Source organism: Caloenas nicobarica, chromosome 12 (genome assembly GCF_036013445.1).
Source record: "Caloenas nicobarica isolate bCalNic1 chromosome 12, bCalNic1.hap1, whole genome shotgun sequence".
NCBI lineage: Eukaryota > Metazoa > Chordata > Aves > Columbiformes > Columbidae > Caloenas > Caloenas nicobarica.
Genome location: NC_088256.1, coordinates 22,933,008 through 22,950,852, shown reverse-complemented (window position 1 = coordinate 22,950,852; position 17,845 = coordinate 22,933,008). Strand labels below are relative to the sequence as shown.

At 56.7% G+C, this 17,845-nt stretch overlaps 1 long non-coding RNA gene across 2 annotated transcripts; it reads right to left on the bottom strand.

The window, feature by feature from the left end:
* Nucleotides 1-6,648: 6,648 nt before the first annotated feature.
* Nucleotides 6,649-16,931, bottom strand: LOC135993461 (uncharacterized). Of its 2 annotated transcripts, XR_010606874.1 has the most exons (6): nt 16,829-16,931; nt 15,264-15,414; nt 14,598-14,724; nt 9,372-9,821; nt 8,745-8,855; nt 6,649-6,992 (listed from the first exon to the last, which is right to left on the bottom strand). It is a non-coding gene; the product is annotated as an uncharacterized LOC135993461 (long non-coding RNA). The 2 variants fall into 2 exon arrangements; XR_010606875.1 differs by lacking the exon at nt 8,745-8,855.
* Nucleotides 16,932-17,845: the final 914 nt, after the last annotated feature.

The window sequence follows — 17,845 nt, the reverse complement described above, 5'->3', positions numbered from 1 at the left end:
CCGAGCTTTAAACATTAATTCTCGTGATAAAATGACAATAAAGAGATTTTAAAGGTGCCTTTTAGCACAAATTGGCACCCAAAACCCCCCTAAAATATGTAAAAAAAACTTCTAGAAGCCGAACTAGACCCAAACCTCCCCAGACTCCCGAGAAAAGCCCCAAACCGGCTCCTCCCGCTTTAAACACAACGATTCGAACAGTTAAAGCGGCTGCGGGAGCCTCAGCCCCCACCTCAACAGCCACAAACCCGCGGCTTTTAAACCCCCAGTTTCGATCAAAGCCCCAAATACACCCAAGCCCGCCGGGCACTCGTCACCCCGCCGAGCCCCAATTAACACCCGCACGATAATTAACGCCCTGACCCGCCCGTTAATCGGTTCCAGCCGCCGCTCCCGCTGCTCTCGGTCCCTCGGGTCCCGCGTGGGGGGGGCGGATCAGCCGGTTCGGCAGCCCCGAGAAGCGCGCGCGGCCGCCGCCGCCACGTCCTTTATCATCTCGCTGTCCCGCCCAGTCCCGCCCTCCTCCCGCCCAGTCCCGCCCTCCTCCCGCCCTCTGGCCAATGACGAGACGCCCGCCTCAGCCGCGCTGGCCAATCAGCGCCTTGTTACTGTGGAAGAACGTCGGCGGGAAGACGGCGACCAATCAGCGCCTTTTTTACCTCAGAGGCGCTAGCGAATCAGCGCCTGGCACGGGCTGGGCGAACCTCGGCGGGAAGGCAGTGATCAATCAGCGCCTTTCTCCCCTCAGCGATACGATCACCAATCAGCACCTTTCTCCCACCCCCTCGGAGAAGCCCGCGCGGGGATGAGCCAATGGGAGGCTTTCGCGCCGGGCGCCAGCAGCCAATCAGCGTGCGCCCCCTCCTACCTCACTATAAAATAGCGACGGCGAAAAGGAGGGGGGAGACAAGATGGCGGAAGAAGCCGGAAGCGGTGGCTCGTGCGGCGGCGGCGATTGAGGCGGGGGGGGGAGTCGGGGCTGGGCGGAAAAGCGGCAGCTCCTGAGGCAGCGGCGGCAGCAGCGGCAACGGCGATCGGGGGGATGTGGGGGGGCGAAAAGCGGCGGCTCCTCCGGCCGCAGCAGCAACGGCGATCGGGGGATGTGGGGGGGCGAAAAGCGGCGGCTCCTCCGGCCGCAGCAGCAACGGCGATCGGGGGATGTGGGGGGGCGAAAAGCGGCGGCTCCTCCGGCCGCAGCAGCAACGGCGATCGGGGGATGTGGGGGGGCGAAAAGCGGCGGCTCCTCCGGCCGCAGCAGCAACGGCGATCGGGGGATGTGGGGGGGCGAAAAGCGGCGGCTCCTCCGGCCGCAGCAGCAACGGCGATCGGGGGATGTGGGGGGGGAAAAGCGGCGGCTCCTCCGGCCGCAGCAGCAACGGCGATCGGGGGATGTGGGGGGGCGAAAAGCCGCGGCTCCTCCGGCCGCAGCAGCAACGGCGATCGGGGGATGTGGGGGGGCGAAAAGCCGCGGCTCCTCCGGCCGCAGCAGCAACGGCGATCGGGGGATGTGGGGGGGCGAAAAGCCGCGGCTCCTCCGGCCGCAGCAGCAACGGCGATCGGGGGATGTGGGGGGGCGAAAAGCGGCGGCTCTTCCGGCCGCAGCAGCAACGGCGATCGGGGGATGTGGGGGGGGAAAAGCGGCGGCTCCTCCGGCCGCAGCAGCAACGGCGATCGGGGGATGTGGGGGGGCGAAAAGCGGCGGCTCCTCCGGCCGCAGCAGCAACGGCGATCGGGGGATGTGGGGGGGCGAAAAGCGGCGGCTCCTCCGGCCGCAGCAGCAACGGCGATCGGGGGATGTGGGGGGGCGAAAAGCCGCGGCTCCTCCGGCCGCAGCAGCAACGGCGATCGGGGGATGTGGGGGGGCGAAAAGCGGCGGCTCCTCCGGCCGCAGCAGCAACGGCGATCGGGGGATGGGGGGGGGCGAAAAGCGGCGGCTCCTCCGGCCGCAGCAGCAACGGCGATCGGGGGATGTGGGGGGGCGAAAAGCGGCGGCTCCTCCGGCCGCAGCCAGGACGTGGCTTCACCAGCACTGGGGCCGCGAGGCCGCGCGCTGTGGGGCTGCGGGGCGGGTGTGGGGCCGGGGGCTCCGGCGGTCCCGCAGCGGCGGCCGCGGGGCGGGATGGGGCGGCTGTGGCGGTACCTGTGGGGCACCTGTGGGGCTGCTATAGGGGCTCTTCAGAGGCGTGTCTGGAGCACTTAGGGGCAGGTACAGGGCTGCTATAGCGGTACCTGTGGGGCTGCTATGGGGTTACTTATGGGGCACAGATGGGGGGGGCACAGGATGGGGAGACAGCTGGGGGTGGCACCGCATGCAGGGGGCGGGGTCAGTGCGGAGGGGCGGGGACTATGAGAGGACACGCCCACGGGGAGCCCTGCCTGGGGAAGGGGGTGGAGCCTCCATGTGTCACGCCCTGTGGGAGGAGCCCGGGGGTGGAGCCTGTGCAGGCGTCACCCCTTGGACAGCCCACTCGGGGGTGGGGTCAGCAGGGGATGTGCCCCAAGGGGGCGTGGCTTAGCAAGGGAGGAGCTTTGAAGGGGGTGGAGCCTTTACAGGACATGCTCTGAGGGGGCGTGGCTATGGGGAGGAGTTGGGGACAGGGTCTCAGAGCGTCATGCTCCTCGGGCGAGGCGGTGAAAGGGGAGGGGCCTGCATGGGACACGCCCCTTGGGGAGGGCACACACTGGCAGGGGTGGAGCTTTAAAGGGGATGGAGTTGGGGGCGTGACTTCTCGAGGACACGCCCCTGCAGGAGAAGCCCAGACTGGATATCACATTGAAAAATTAAAATTAACTGTTGTTAATCAGATGTATTTTGCTGTCTTTTTATTTTGACTCTACTTAGAGGTAATTCATACCTGTGATGTTTTCACACACCTCCCAAAAAAGCTGTGTTTAAATATAGACAGTCATGACTCACTGTTTTCTAATTTTATTTTGCATCTAAATCTTTTAATGTTATGTTGGGAATCATTACTACCTGGGAGGTTTTTTAATACCTCCATTTATAAACAGCCGGGGGCCATGTTGGGGTATTTTTAATTAAGGAAACTGCTGTTTCAACCCGCAAGTGAAAACAAACCACACGTACGAGGCTGGACACGGTCAAACAAACCCCGGCTGGTTCAGCAGCCGCTGCCAGCGCGTCCATTCACCGCCTGCCCAGCCCGACAGACCTGTTGGGCACACGTGTCCTGGTGAACTTGTACCAGCGCTGCATTCTGGGGAGAAATACATCCTGTAAGAATCCTTCTCTTAAACACTGCAGATCAACAATAGTTTTAAGTCACAGAGACTCCTCCTTTTCTCTCTGACTCTCACAACAGTAATAAATAAATCCCAAAGGACAGAAAACACCAGGATAGGCTGGAAACAACAACAAACCCCACATGGCAGAAACAGTACCAAGCACCTTAAGTAACACCTAAGCATCTCAAACGAAAATAAATGACAAAACCTTTCGGGAGAGGTCTAAAGAAAGACGAACGAGTCCACAGAGAGCGGTACTAAAGCCCTCCTCCCGAGAGGACCATGTGGGGGACAGAGGCACTTGGAAGGGACGTGGTTTGACGAGGCCACTTGCCACACACATTGATTCTGGTGCCTGGAAGGACAATGGAGGGGACATGAGGGGACAAGGGGCACACAAAGGGTACGGAGGGATGTGGGGAGCTGATGGGGGTGCCTGCGATGGCTCCAGGGCACGCTGCCCAAAGGAGAGGTCCCTCAGCAACTGGAGGCCACGTGACTGGCTCTGGGTCAGAAGAAAGGCAAACAGAGGCCTCTGGGCTGCAAAATACACAAACAGGTCCCCAGGCAACAAGAACACAGGAGGCGGCTACAAGGAAGGTAAATGGGGGCTCTCAGGTAACCAAAAGACAAGCTCAGCTGTCCTGAGAGGAGCAGGTGGAAATCAGAGGAGTTCTAAAGGGAGCGGAGGGGCAAACAGAGCGGTCTTGAGAGGGTACAAGAGGGAAAAAATGAGGCCTCTGGGATGTGCCAAAAGCAAATGGGGAAGTTTTGAGGGGAAGAGAGAAAAAGAGGGGAATTTAATGAAGCAAAAGGTCAAACGGGCACCTTGATGCCACCAAAGAGCCTGCGGGCACGCAAAGGCAGGCGGGGCAATCACAGAGGAACTGGAAGGAAACGGGTTTCTGAGGGAACAAGGTGGCGAGTAAGCCTGTGAGAGGCCCAGAAGCAAATGGATTAGTCCTGAGGAGAGCAAATCGAAAGGTTCTTACCTCTGAGAAGTTCTCCTTGACTTTTGTTCCACCAGCAGCAGTCCTGTGGTCTCGGCACAGCCTGGGATCCCTGACCTGCACCACCACAACCTTTAACAGGACATCCGGCAGTTCTAGAACCTGAATGACAAACAGCAAGTATTTCTCCAGGACAGCTTTGATGTAGGATTGTTTTATTTTGTTTTCCCTGCAGAGGACAGGGAGAAATTTCTCCTCCCCACAGTACCACTAAACACCCTACCCATGATCCTTCAGGCATTTTGGGGCTGTAACCCCCCCATCTCTCACTGGCCTGCTCCTCCAGTACCATCAGCACACCCCCCAGTAACATCATCATCACCCCCCCAAATCCCCCCTTCTTTTCTCTCCAAAAAAAGGTAGAAAAGGGAAATGGACCCCACGGGCAGCTCCTTGCTCTCATAATGCCATTTACATATGTACATACCACAACTCCTCAAAACAGGGGGCAGCGCCCCAAACAGTCACAGTCCCCATCCTACAGGCCGGCAGCGGCTCCATGGCACGGTGGGGAGGGAAGATGTTGCCACGTCTCCCGCTTGGGCTCTGCTCCCCCACGTTCTGTTCCCTGCCTGGGCTGCGGGATCTGCTGACCATCAGGTGTTCATAGCTCCCCCTATGAAAAACAAAAATTCGAAAATAGAGTTCAGCATCATAAGAAAATAGCGCAGAAAGAAGCAGAGGAATTAGTCAGAATAAGGGATGGCCCAGCGGCAGCGCTTGTTGGCCGTGCGCTGCAGAAAAGAAAAAAAGAAAGAAAAGAAAACAAGAAAAGGAATGATCTCTTCCAGGCAGTTTCTCGAAACAGCCGAGAGATTATAAAATTGCACGTGTCTTTTCCAAGCAGAATGAGCCTGTGATTCCACGAAAAAGGAGGGCAAGGAGCAGGTCAGCTTGTCAGAGAAAGACAGGGACAGGGAGCAAGACAAGGCGACACAGAGAGAGAGGCAAAAGGGACAGGGAGGCAGGGCAAAGGGAAGGAGAGGCCAAGATCAGAGACAAGCAGCAGGACACAGACGGTGGGGAAAACTCCTAGAACGGGCAGCGGGAGAGACAGACCAAGGAGAAACGGGCGCCGGGCCGCGGGACAGGGAGCGGGGCAGAGCGTCACGGAAACAAAAACAAAGAGGGAACGGGACAGAGAAACGAGGGGAAAGGCAAGGAGAAGGGCAGAGAAACAGGAACGGGGGCGGGCAGGGAGCAGGACCGAGAGACGGAGCGAGGAAGGGAAAAAAGGACGGGGGCAGAATGCAGGGAGAGAAACGACGACAGGGAGCGGGACAATAGCATGGGCTGCAGGACAGAGACGGAGGAATTGCAAAAACACAGACACGAGGAGCACCACAGAATGACAGCCAGGGGAAAGAGGCACAGAGAGCGGGACGGCGCCGGAGCGGAAAAAAACAAACCAAACCAACGGTGCTGGGCCGCTGGAGAGAGATACGCAGAAAGAAAAAAACACCCAGGAAGAGAGAAAAGAAAGAGGGGATGGCTGGCTGGAGGAGGGAGGGGAAAGCAGTTAGAAAGGGCGGGAGAAGGACCGCGACAGAACAACAGAAAAGCCAGCGAGGCCAGGCAGGGCAGGGGGGCCGTGACACTGCTTGTCTAGCAGTATAATCTGCGATCTGCCAATTTATTTCCAATTTCCTGATCGCTGCTCCCTTTCGATGCCCTTTGCAAGGCACGATGGCAACTTTTCTAGCAACGGCACAGCTTCCAACAATTGGAGTATCATATCTAATCTGTCTTCCTTCTGCTGTTAATCAACTTTGTTCTTTTCAAATGGCACGCACCATTCTAAAAACATGCTTTGAAACGGTGCAAATATTAACCTTCTTCTCTTTGGATAATTCTAAAGCTCGTGTGAGCGCAGCTTTCTGGGCAGAAGTCTCTGCAGGTAAAGGTTTAGTTTCGATTACCTTGTGGGTAGTTGTCACCGCATACCCGGCTTGACGTACTCCTTGCTTTACGCAGAGCTGCTTCCGACGGTGAACCAGGAGCCTTCAGCATCCTCCAGTGGCCGGCTGCTCCTTTAGATCCGGTCCGCTGGAGTAAACAGCTTCTGTTGTTTCCGAGCAATCGTACAGCACAGGCTCCGAAACAGATCCGCTGAGGAGAGAAGCTGGATTGACAATGTCAGTAGTAGCAATATTTCCATCATCTTGTTCCACCCACACGGCCTGGCATTTCAGGGGACGCTAATACAGTCATTTGCTGTCCCACAGTGAGCTTACGAGCTTCCCGCACGTCGAGCGCGACAGCTGCCACGGCTCAAAGACAGCCAGGCCAGCCCTTGCTCGCTTCGTCTGGTTGCTTAGGGAAGCAGACCGCGGCTCGCTTAGGAGACCTTAACCGCTGTGCCGGAACACACAAAGCAATACTTTGCCTTTCGTGTGAGTACAACCAAAATGGTTTGGTGACACCCGGGAGGCCCAGGGCCGGAGCCCTCGCCAGTTCCTTTTTCAGTTGCGAAAAAGCCCTCCCGGCTTCTCCCGTCCAATTCAACTCGGAGCTGTTTTCTTTTAACAGTTCGTACAAAGGCTTTACTGAGAGTCCATCATTAGAAATCCAAAGCCCGCACCAACCTGTCCTTTCGAGAAACGTCCGGAGCCCTTTTACCGTCGCCGGTTCCGGCGTCCGGCAAACAGGTTCTTTCCGCTCTGTCCCCAGCTCTCGCCGTCCTCCGGAGATCTCCAGTCCCAGATAAGTCACTCGGTGCCGCAGCAGCCGGGCCTTCTGTTGGGAAACCCGATGCTCACTTAATCGCAGAAAATCAGTCAGCTTACAGTCCATTGCACACAACCCTCTTCGGGTTTTGTGCCTATAAGGAGACAACAAAGTCCCATTGCCCGGAAGAGCTTCCCAGGCGTCACGTTCTCGTGCTAACTGGTTTCCGAAAATCACAGGGCTGCTCCTGAATCCCCGGGGTGACACGACCCAGGTTAATTGGGTCTTTCTCCCAGTAAAGGGATTTTCCCACTCAAAAGCAAAAAGCTTCTGACTCTCTTTGGCTAATGCAAGACAGAAAAAGGCATCTTTGAAATCCAACACAGTAGACCATTTGTGATTATCTCGCCATTTATCTAACAATGTGTAAGGGTTAGCTACTACCGGGTGTCAATCTGCGGTAATTTTGTTTATTGCTCTCCAATCTTGCACTAACCTATAGCTTTTACTGTCTGGTTTCTTTACAGGCCGGATTGAAGTGTTCGCTTCTGACTCACCTTCTATCAGCAGCCTAAACTGCAAAAAGTTACCGGTCATTTCTTTTACCCCTTCTCTATCCTCTAATTTCAGAGGATATTGTCTAGTTCTGACTGGTCCAGCTCCAGCTTTCAAATTAATTTTCGCTGGTTCTGCATTCTTTGATTTACCAGGAACTGCCCAAGCCCATACCCCTGCAAATACTTGATCCAATATTTCCCGAGCTATTTGGCTTTGCTTGTCAGTTTGAATCATTGCCAATTAAAATCCCGGCTCTTTTATCTTGAATCTCACTTTCCCCCGTTTGACTGTTACGATTGCTTTCAATTGTTTTCACAGGTCTCGTCTTAGTAACAGTTTTGGAGACCTAGGCACATATAAGAACTTATACATTCCGATTGGTTTTCCTAACTTATATTGGATTGGCCATAAAAATAAAGCTTTCTTTTGTTGGCCAGTAGCTCCCGCTACAGTTACAAAATCTTTATCTAAGGGTATCGTTTCCTGGTTCAAAATAGAACAAGATACTCCAGTATCAATTAAAAACTCCATTTCTTTTCTGTGTTTCCCTGGCTTTACTAGGACCGGTGGATCTGCTCGGCTGGATTCCTCAGGTTCCCGTCAATCAACTTCTGCCACTGGCCATTACATGCCATCGAGGTTTCTCTATTCACGTTATCCCCAGGGGGCTCCCCAGTCCTCCCGGTGAGCTAAAATACACCCTAGCGGGCTCTTTTTCGGCATTTTTTCTGATTGGCTGCTTTCCACGCCACCGCGCCGTCCCATTGGCTGCTCCTCCCCGTGTTCCGCCCCCACGAACCCTCCTCGGGGCGCAGCCGCGCGAGGACCGCGCCATTTGCGCCCGTTTTCCCCACAAGCACGGCTCCCAGAGCCGACTCTCCGGGGCGGCGGAGCCGCAGCGGAGCCGGCCGGGCCGGGCACTCACCGGGGCCGCGCAGAAACGGCGACGAACGGCGGCGCGGCGGGACCGCTCCGGGCTCGAGCGGGGCGCGCACACGGCCGCCGAGAGCGCCGCCCGCGCTTGGCAGCGGCCATCTTTGCGCATGCGCACCGGGAAGCCCGCGGGACACGCCCCCTCCTGCCCGCCCCCTCGCTTCCCTTCCCGCAACCCGATTGGCTGCCTATGCACGTCAATTTCCATTCTCCCCGCCTATCATCACCCCTCCCCGTTTGCCCCGCGCTGCGCTCCGCTCCGCCCCTCCAGCTTTCTCGCGCGTCCTGATTGGCCCGCTCTGCACCGCCCTTCGCGTTCTCTCCACCCACTCGCTGGAACCTCCAGGCGATTTGCATATCCGGCGCGGCTTTCCCTTCTATTTAATTTCTGCTTCCACTTCTAGTTCTTTCTCGGTCCGTTAGAGCCCTCGGATGCTCCATCTGCATACATATATATATACACACATATATAAAATATACATATAGGTATCTCTCTATATATCATCTATAGAAACTTAAAAATAATTTCATATGTGTATATATACATATGCATAAATATATATGACTAGAAATAGAAATACAGCTTCCCAGGGAAAACAGCTGCCATGGGGCTGGGCTGCAGAGCGGCGAGTGGGTGGGGAGGACAGAGCTACGGGGGGAGACAACGGGCGCTTTGGGGCAGCGCAGGTGCCCCGGGGGTCCGCGAGCAAAGGGGCGACGGGGGGGCAGTGTGGAACGGGGGGGCCGGAGAGGAGAGAGGAGGGAGCGGGGACACGTCTCACGGGGGAAAAAATGCCCGCGGGGCACGTTTGGAGAGAAATCGTTTGGGGAGGGGCAGAGACACGCGGGAGGCAGTGCAAGTAGAAAGGTGCGCGGGGCGGGGGGGGCACGGGACGTGTGTGGGGGTGACCTGCACCTGGGGGGTCCACCCGGGACCACCCACAGCAGACGACTCACCTGGGACAACCCGCAAAGGAGAATTCGCTCTGAAGAACCGACCCACGACAGAGACTCCACACCGGATCATCCCCAGCAATGCCCCTGCAACTGTTGGCGTTTCACTCCGTATTTGCCCCAAAAGGGGGGTAGTGTGCCTGTCCGTAAGACAAGTTGGTTTTTTTTTTTTTTCTTAACCTCTTCCAAAATGCCTAATTTTGAGAGGTTTGGGCACTTTTTCACAACATGCTTTTGGTTTAATGCACGAAAATATGGTTCATTTTGCTTTCCAGCTGCGCGCAGCCAGGGAGAGTTCGCTTTCCCCAGGGCCTAAAATTGTTCTTTTTCTTATTATTTTCCCCATTGCACATGCAGACTCAGGGTGTTCGGCGTGTTTCGCAGCTGCTGTGGCGGTTCATGCTCTCTGTGCGCAGCCCCAGAACGGGGCATCAGGCGTTCACAGCTCCCCCTCTGAAAAACAAAAACTCCAAATTAGAGTTCAGCGTCTGAAAAAAAATAGCGCAGAAGAAAGCAGAGGAATTCAGTCGCAATAAGGGAGAGGAGAGCAGCTGAGCTAACGGAGGATTTGGGGGAAATGAGCCACCTTGAAACACAAGGCATCTTTTAAAAGCCAGAGCGATTTGAGCAATTCAAGACAACATTAAGACAAACTGACACCATTTGGGACACACTCAGCGGACAAGGAAACGCCCTCGCTGACGCTAGAAAGCGTCTCGCCCCTTCCCTCCGGCACCGCCGCAGGAGACAACCCCAGCGAGGCCGCGGGACGGGCTCGCGCCGCCAGCGGGATCTGCGCTCACGGATCCGCCGCCACAGCTCCGGCCCTCGCGACGCTGCTGCTGCTGCTGCTGCGCATCTGGCTCAGTCAGTAAAGCTGAAAGCGTGCAGCTCCAGAGAGTGACGCTAAAAAGTAAAGAACCAACCGCGGTCATTCACTTTATACTAAAAAGGCGTGCGGATGGTTACTTACACCAGAAAAAACCCTTCTCTTCCATTTTCCTTTGGCGTTTCCTTTGGCACGGGCGCCTGCGCCATCGCCCAGCGGCAGCGCTTGCTGGCCGTGCGCTGCAGTACCCGAGTTTCGCCACACGAGGGCAGCACCGAGGCGCGCCGCGGCACCGCATTGGGGCGGCCGCCTGCAGTACCGCGCTTTGCCCACAGGGCGGCAGCACTGAGACCCGGCGCGGCAGCCCCGGGCGAGCAGGCGGGCCGCGTTCCGCGGGAATCCCGCAAAAAAACCCAAACCAAAACAAAACAAAAAAACCAGAGAGCCGCGGCAGGAAAGCGCCCCTGTCGCAGGGACGGCCGCAAGTCCCGAAAACGAACACCGCCGCCCGCCAGCCCGGTGCCGGAAGGCTAACGCGCCCCGCTTGCTCTGCTGGCCGACGGCACCCGGAGGCAGCGCCTCTGAGTCCCGACCCCGGCTGTCCCCGGCCCGCGGCAGCATGCAAGCACGCGATCGGCCCGCTCTGCACTTGAATTGCCATTCCCTCCGCCCATCGCCTCCCCGCCCGAAGCGCAAAGCCACGTGCATATTGGGCGCGAGGTCTTGCGCTCTCTTTTTGTGTGTACGTTTTCTTTTTCTTTCTCTTGTGCCACGTTGTCCAGAAAGGGGAAGCTGAGCGCGTGGGTGCCACGGCTCCACGGGGCTCCTCTCCACGGGGAGGGCGCTCGGGCCGGGAAGGACCCTGAGCCTGGCGTGGGTGGACACACCCCATCGCACGTACAGACGCAGAACCCGCCGGGCCTCGCCCTGAGCTTCCGCACTTCCGCCAAAGCGGCACCCCGCTCGCCACGCCGCCGAACCTGCAACCGCACCTTAGCTGTGTTTTTAAACATCCCCCTGACAAAAGGGGGCTGCGCCGCTCCCGGAGAGACTGCAATACCGGGAACGGGCGCTGCGCCGGAGACGCGGCTCCAGGCCGCAGACCTTTAGCCCACCTGCCCTAAGAGTCACACGCCTCTCACCAGCTTCGCGAGCTCGGCCATGAGGGCAGGAGGGGGAAACCTAACTAAACACCTCCCCACCGCACTGGCCCATCCCGTTCCTCCTGTTCCAACGTCACGGTCACCCTCGCCACGCCCGCACTCACCTGCCGCCTATTTCACCGCTCCGTTCCCCTCGCTCCCTCCCACCGTCCCGCCGCGCTCAGCGGGCACCGACACCCGGCGGGAGGTTCCCGCCTGTCACCTCATGCCCCTCTGCCGGCTCCGGGGACCTCACCAAGGACTGCCCTGCCCTGAACCGCCTGCCTCCAGATCCCCGGGAGCCGGCCGCAGCGAGAGCTCCGCAGCCTCCCGTCCCTCGCCCCGACGCCCGTCCCGTTCATTCCCGGTACCCCCCCGAGACACCACGGACACGCTTGCCAGGGAGCTAGCTATTCCAACTGGATTGAGTCGGCGCGCTCTCATTGGCTGCTTTCCACCCCACCGCGCTGCCCTTCTATTGGATGCTCCTTCCCGCGCTCCGCCCCCACAAGCCCGCGCCTGCGCCGGACCTGACTGAGGACTGCGCCCATGTGGGCATGCGCAGTAGGGACTTCACGAGCACCGCCCCTTCGCCAACCTCATTGGCTGCCTACGCACGTCAATCGCCATTCTCGCCGCCTATCAGCGCTCCGCCCCTCAACCTTGCTCGCGCCGTCTGATTGGCCCGCTCTGCATCCTCACTCGCCTGCTCGCCGCCCTGCGGGGACCCCGAGCGCATTTGGCCGTGCAGCTTCAAAGATGGAAACTAAAAAGTAAAGAACAAACCGCGGTCATTCGCTTATCCTAAAAAGGTGTGCGGATGCCTACCCACACCACAAAAAGCCCTTAGCTTTCATTTTCCTCCGGCACTACAATTGCATAGCTGTGAACTCGTAAAATTAAACCATCCATCTCCCAGACACACGCTTCGAACTTGACTACGGTGGGTTTCTGTTTGTCTTACACCAACGGACTTGCACATTTCTGAGCAAACACATTCATTTTGAAGCACAGCCCCTCCCGGGGGAAAAACACGTCTTAGTCATTGAAAAAAATAAAATCCGACTTGGAGCTCCCAACCATTAGGGAGCGGCGGGGAAACAAACGAAAGCGAAGACCAACAGCAGCATCGTAAAGTAGTATTCAGCTTCGATTCTGACCACGTACTTAAAAGCCTCTCTCAGCCCTACGAACGATTAGTCCTTTTCTGGAAGGACACATTTTTTCACCTGAATGTCCTCAATTGAAGACTCCACTAAACAGAACGGGGATCGAGCCGCAGGACAACATGCCATCGACATATTAACAAGGAAAAAAACCCACAAGTAAACCCCAGGTTCGATTACTAGTTTCCATCCCGTTTCATTCCTTACATTTCAACTGGCACCCAGGTGCTCCAAAATTAACTATACCCATGCCGCTTCTCACTAAAAATTCAGTTCTACGTTTAAACATTCAAGGCTATTTCCAGTGTGCCCATAAATTCACTGTGAACAAAGACAAGAGAAACGCTCGACCCTAAGGAGCGCCGGCCGGCAGGTTTCTCCCCGCTCTGCCCGGGACCGAGAAGACGCCGCCGCCGCTGCCGCCTCCTGCCGCCTCCTCGCCCGTGCCCCCTCGCAGCGGGGCTGCCCCACGACAGCCGGGGGCCTCATTTTTTTTCCCGGCGGCCGGTCCGACCGCTGCCCCCCGCTTTCCGACGGCCACGACCCCGCCCGCAGCGGCAGCGCCCCCCTCGCCCCCGCGCCGGCACGGGCACAGGGCGCCGCTTCCCAGCTGCAGTACCGGCCTGTGGCCACCAGACGGCAGCACCGAGCGCGGTCGCACCGCGCCCCCCGCGCCGCCGCAGCGCGCCCGCTTCTTTTCAGACCCCCGGCCCTTCTTCTTGACCCGTGGGCAGCTTCAGCTGCCCTGGAACGCGCTTTCCCAGAGCCGTGCGGATGACAGACACGCATACCCACGTACACTTCCCCAAGCCTAAGCGTAGCCACGATTCCCTTCCTCGCCCTCAACGTTTTTGTTCAAGAGTCCAGCAGCTCACCTGTCCTCGCGAGCTGCCTCGCTGCAAACAAACGAACAGAAAAGGAAAAAAAAAGAAAAGAAAACAAGAAAAGGAATGATCTCTTCCAGGCAGTTTCTCGAAACAGCCGAGAGATTATAAAATTGCACGTGTCTTTTCCAAGCAGAATGAGCCTGTGATTCCACGAAAAAGGAGGGCAAGGAGCAGGTCAGCTTGTCAGAGAAAGACAGGGACAGGGAGCAAGACAAGGCGACACAGAGAGAGAGGCAAAAGGGACAGGGAGGCAGGGCAAAGGGAAGGAGAGGCCAAGATCAGAGACAAGCAGCAGGACACAGACGGTGGGGAAAACTCCTAGAACGGGCAGCGGGAGAGACAGACCAAGGAGAAACGGGCGCCGGGCCGCGGGACAGGGAGCGGGGCAGAGCGTCACGGAAACAAAAACAAAGAGGGAACGGGACAGAGAAACGAGGGGAAAGGCAAGGAGAAGGGCAGAGAAACAGGAACGGGGGCGGGCAGGGAGCAGGACCGAGAGACGGAGCGAGGAAGGGAAAAAAGGACGGGGGCAGAATGCAGGGAGAGAAACGACGACAGGGAGCGGGACAATAGCATGGGCTGCAGGACAGAGACGGAGGAATTGCAAAAACACAGACACGAGGAGCACCACAGAATGACAGCCAGGGGAAAGAGGCACAGAGAGCGGGACGGCGCCGGAGCGGAAAAAAACAAACCAAACCAACGGTGCTGGGCCGCTGGAGAGAGATACGCAGAAAGAAAAAAACACCCAGGAAGAGAGAAAAGAAAGAGGGGATGGCTGGCTGGAGGAGGGAGGGGAAAGCAGTTAGAAAGGGCGGGAGAAGGACCGCGACAGAACAACAGAAAAGCCAGCGAGGCCAGGCAGGGCAGGGGGGCCGTGACACTGCTTGTCTAGCAGTATAATCTGCGATCTGCCAATTTATTTCCAATTTCCTGATCGCTGCTCCCTTTCGATGCCCTTTGCAAGGCACGATGGCAACTTTTCTAGCAACGGCACAGCTTCCAACAATTGGAGTATCATATCTAATCTGTCTTCCTTCTGCTGTTAATCAACTTTGTTCTTTTCAAATGGCACGCACCATTCTAAAAACATGCTTTGAAACGGTGCAAATATTAACCTTCTTCTCTTTGGATAATTCTAAAGCTCGTGTGAGCGCAGCTTTCTGGGCAGAAGTCTCTGCAGGTAAAGGTTTAGTTTCGATTACCTTGTGGGTAGTTGTCACCGCATACCCGGCTTGACGTACTCCTTGCTTTACGCAGAGCTGCTTCCGACGGTGAACCAGGAGCCTTCAGCATCCTCCAGTGGCCGGCTGCTCCTTTAGATCCGGTCCGCTGGAGTAAACAGCTTCTGTTGTTTCCGAGCAATCGTACAGCACAGGCTCCGAAACAGATCCGCTGAGGAGAGAAGCTGGATTGACAATGTCAGTAGTAGCAATATTTCCATCATCTTGTTCCACCCACACGGCCTGGCATTTCAGGGGACGCTAATACAGTCATTTGCTGTCCCACAGTGAGCTTACGAGCTTCCCGCACGTCGAGCGCGACAGCTGCCACGGCTCAAAGACAGCCAGGCCAGCCCTTGCTCGCTTCGTCTGGTTGCTTAGGGAAGCAGACCGCGGCTCGCTTAGGAGACCTTAACCGCTGTGCCGGAACACACAAAGCAATACTTTGCCTTTCGTGTGAGTACAACCAAAATGGTTTGGTGACACCCGGGAGGCCCAGGGCCGGAGCCCTCGCCAGTTCCTTTTTCAGTTGCGAAAAAGCCCTCCCGGCTTCTCCCGTCCAATTCAACTCGGAGCTGTTTTCTTTTAACAGTTCGTACAAAGGCTTTACTGAGAGTCCATCATTAGAAATCCAAAGCCCGCACCAACCTGTCCTTTCGAGAAACGTCCGGAGCCCTTTTACCGTCGCCGGTTCCGGCGTCCGGCAAACAGGTTCTTTCCGCTCTGTCCCCAGCTCTCGCCGTCCTCCGGAGATCTCCAGTCCCAGATAAGTCACTCGGTGCCGCAGCAGCCGGGCCTTCTGTTGGGAAACCCGATGCTCACTTAATCGCAGAAAATCAGTCAGCTTACAGTCCATTGCACACAACCCTCTTCGGGTTTTGTGCCTATAAGGAGACAACAAAGTCCCATTGCCCGGAAGAGCTTCCCAGGCGTCACGTTCTCGTGCTAACTGGTTTCCGAAAATCACAGGGCTGCTCCTGAATCCCCGGGGTGACACGACCCAGGTTAATTGGGTCTTTCTCCCAGTAAAGGGATTTTCCCACTCAAAAGCAAAAAGCTTCTGACTCTCTTTGGCTAATGCAAGACAGAAAAAGGCATCTTTGAAATCCAACACAGTAGACCATTTGTGATTATCTCGCCATTTATCTAACAATGTGTAAGGGTTAGCTACTACCGGGTGTCAATCTGCGGTAATTTTGTTTATTGCTCTCCAATCTTGCACTAACCTATAGCTTTTACTGTCTGGTTTCTTTACAGGCCGGATTGAAGTGTTCGCTTCTGACTCACCTTCTATCAGCAGCCTAAACTGCAAAAAGTTACCGGTCATTTCTTTTACCCCTTCTCTATCCTCTAATTTCAGAGGATATTGTCTAGTTCTGACTGGTCCAGCTCCAGCTTTCAAATTAATTTTCGCTGGTTCTGCATTCTTTGATTTACCAGGAACTGCCCAAGCCCATACCCCTGCAAATACTTGATCCAATATTTCCCGAGCTATTTGGCTTTGCTTGTCAGTTTGAATCATTGCCAATTAAAATCCCGGCTCTTTTATCTTGAATCTCACTTTCCCCCGTTTGACTGTTACGATTGCTTTCAATTGTTTTCACAGGTCTCGTCTTAGTAACAGTTTTGGAGACCTAGGCACATATAAGAACTTATACATTCCGATTGGTTTTCCTAACTTAGATTGGATTGGCCATAAAAATAAAGCTTTCTTTTGTTGGCCAGTAGCTCCCGCTACAGTTACAAAATCTTTATCTAAGGGTATCGTTTCCTGGTTCAAAATAGAACAAGATACTCCAGTATCAATTAAAAACTCCATTTCTTTTCTGTGTTTCCCTGGCTTTACTAGGACCGGTGGATCTGCTCGGCTGGATTCCTCAGGTTCCCGTCAATCAACTTCTGCCACTGGCCATTACATGCCATCGAGGTTTCTCTATTCACGTTATCCCCAGGGGGCTCCCCAGTCCTCCCGGTGAGCTAAAATACACCCTAGCGGGCTCTTTTTCGGCATTTTTTCTGATTGGCTGCTTTCCACGCCACCGCGCCGTCCCATTGGCTGCTCCTCCCCGTGTTCCGCCCCCACGAACCCTCCTCGGGGCGCAGCCGCGCGAGGACCGCGCCATTTGCGCCCGTTTTCCCCACAAGCACGGCTCCCAGAGCCGACTCTCCGGGGCGGCGGAGCCGCAGCGGAGCCGGCCGGGCCGGGCACTCACCGGGGCCGCGCAGAAACGGCGACGAACGGCGGCGCGGCGGGACCGCTCCGGGCTCGAGCGGGGCGCGCACACGGCCGCCGAGAGCGCCGCCCGCGCTTGGCAGCGGCCATCTTTGCGCATGCGCACCGGGAAGCCCGCGGGACACGCCCCCTCCTGCCCGCCCCCTCGCTTCCCTTCCCGCAACCCGATTGGCTGCCTATGCACGTCAATTTCCATTCTCCCCGCCTATCATCACCCCTCCCCGTTTGCCCCGCGCTGCGCTCCGCTCCGCCCCTCCAGCTTTCTCGCGCGTCCTGATTGGCCCGCTCTGCACCGCCCTTCGCGTTCTCTCCACCCACTCGCTGGAACCTCCAGGCGATTTGCATATCCGGCGCGGCTTTCCCTTCTATTTAATTTCTGCTTCCACTTCTAGTTCTTTCTCGGTCCGTTAGAGCCCTCGGATGCTCCATCTGCATACATATATATATACACACATATATAAAATATACATATAGGTATCTCTCTATATATCATCTATAGAAACTTAAAAATAATTTCATATGTGTATATATACATATGCATAAATATATATGACTAGAAATAGAAATACAGCTTCCCAGGGAAAACAGCTGCCATGGGGCTGGGCTGCAGAGCGGCGAGTGGGTGGGGAGGACAGAGCTACGGGGGGAGACAACGGGCGCTTTGGGGCAGCGCAGGTGCCCCGGGGGTCCGCGAGCAAAGGGGCGACGGGGGGGCAGTGTGGAACGGGGGGGCCGGAGAGGAGAGAGGAGGGAGCGGGGACACGTCTCACGGGGGAAAAAATGCCCGCGGGGCACGTTTGGAGAGAAATCGTTTGGGGAGGGGCAGAGACACGCGGGAGGCAGTGCAAGTAGAAAGGTGCGCGGGGCGGGGGGGGCACGGGACGTGTGTGGGGGTGACCTGCACCTGGGGGGTCCACCCGGGACCACCCACAGCAGACGACTCACCTGGGACAACCCGCAAAGGAGAATTCGCTCTGAAGAACCGACCCACGACAGA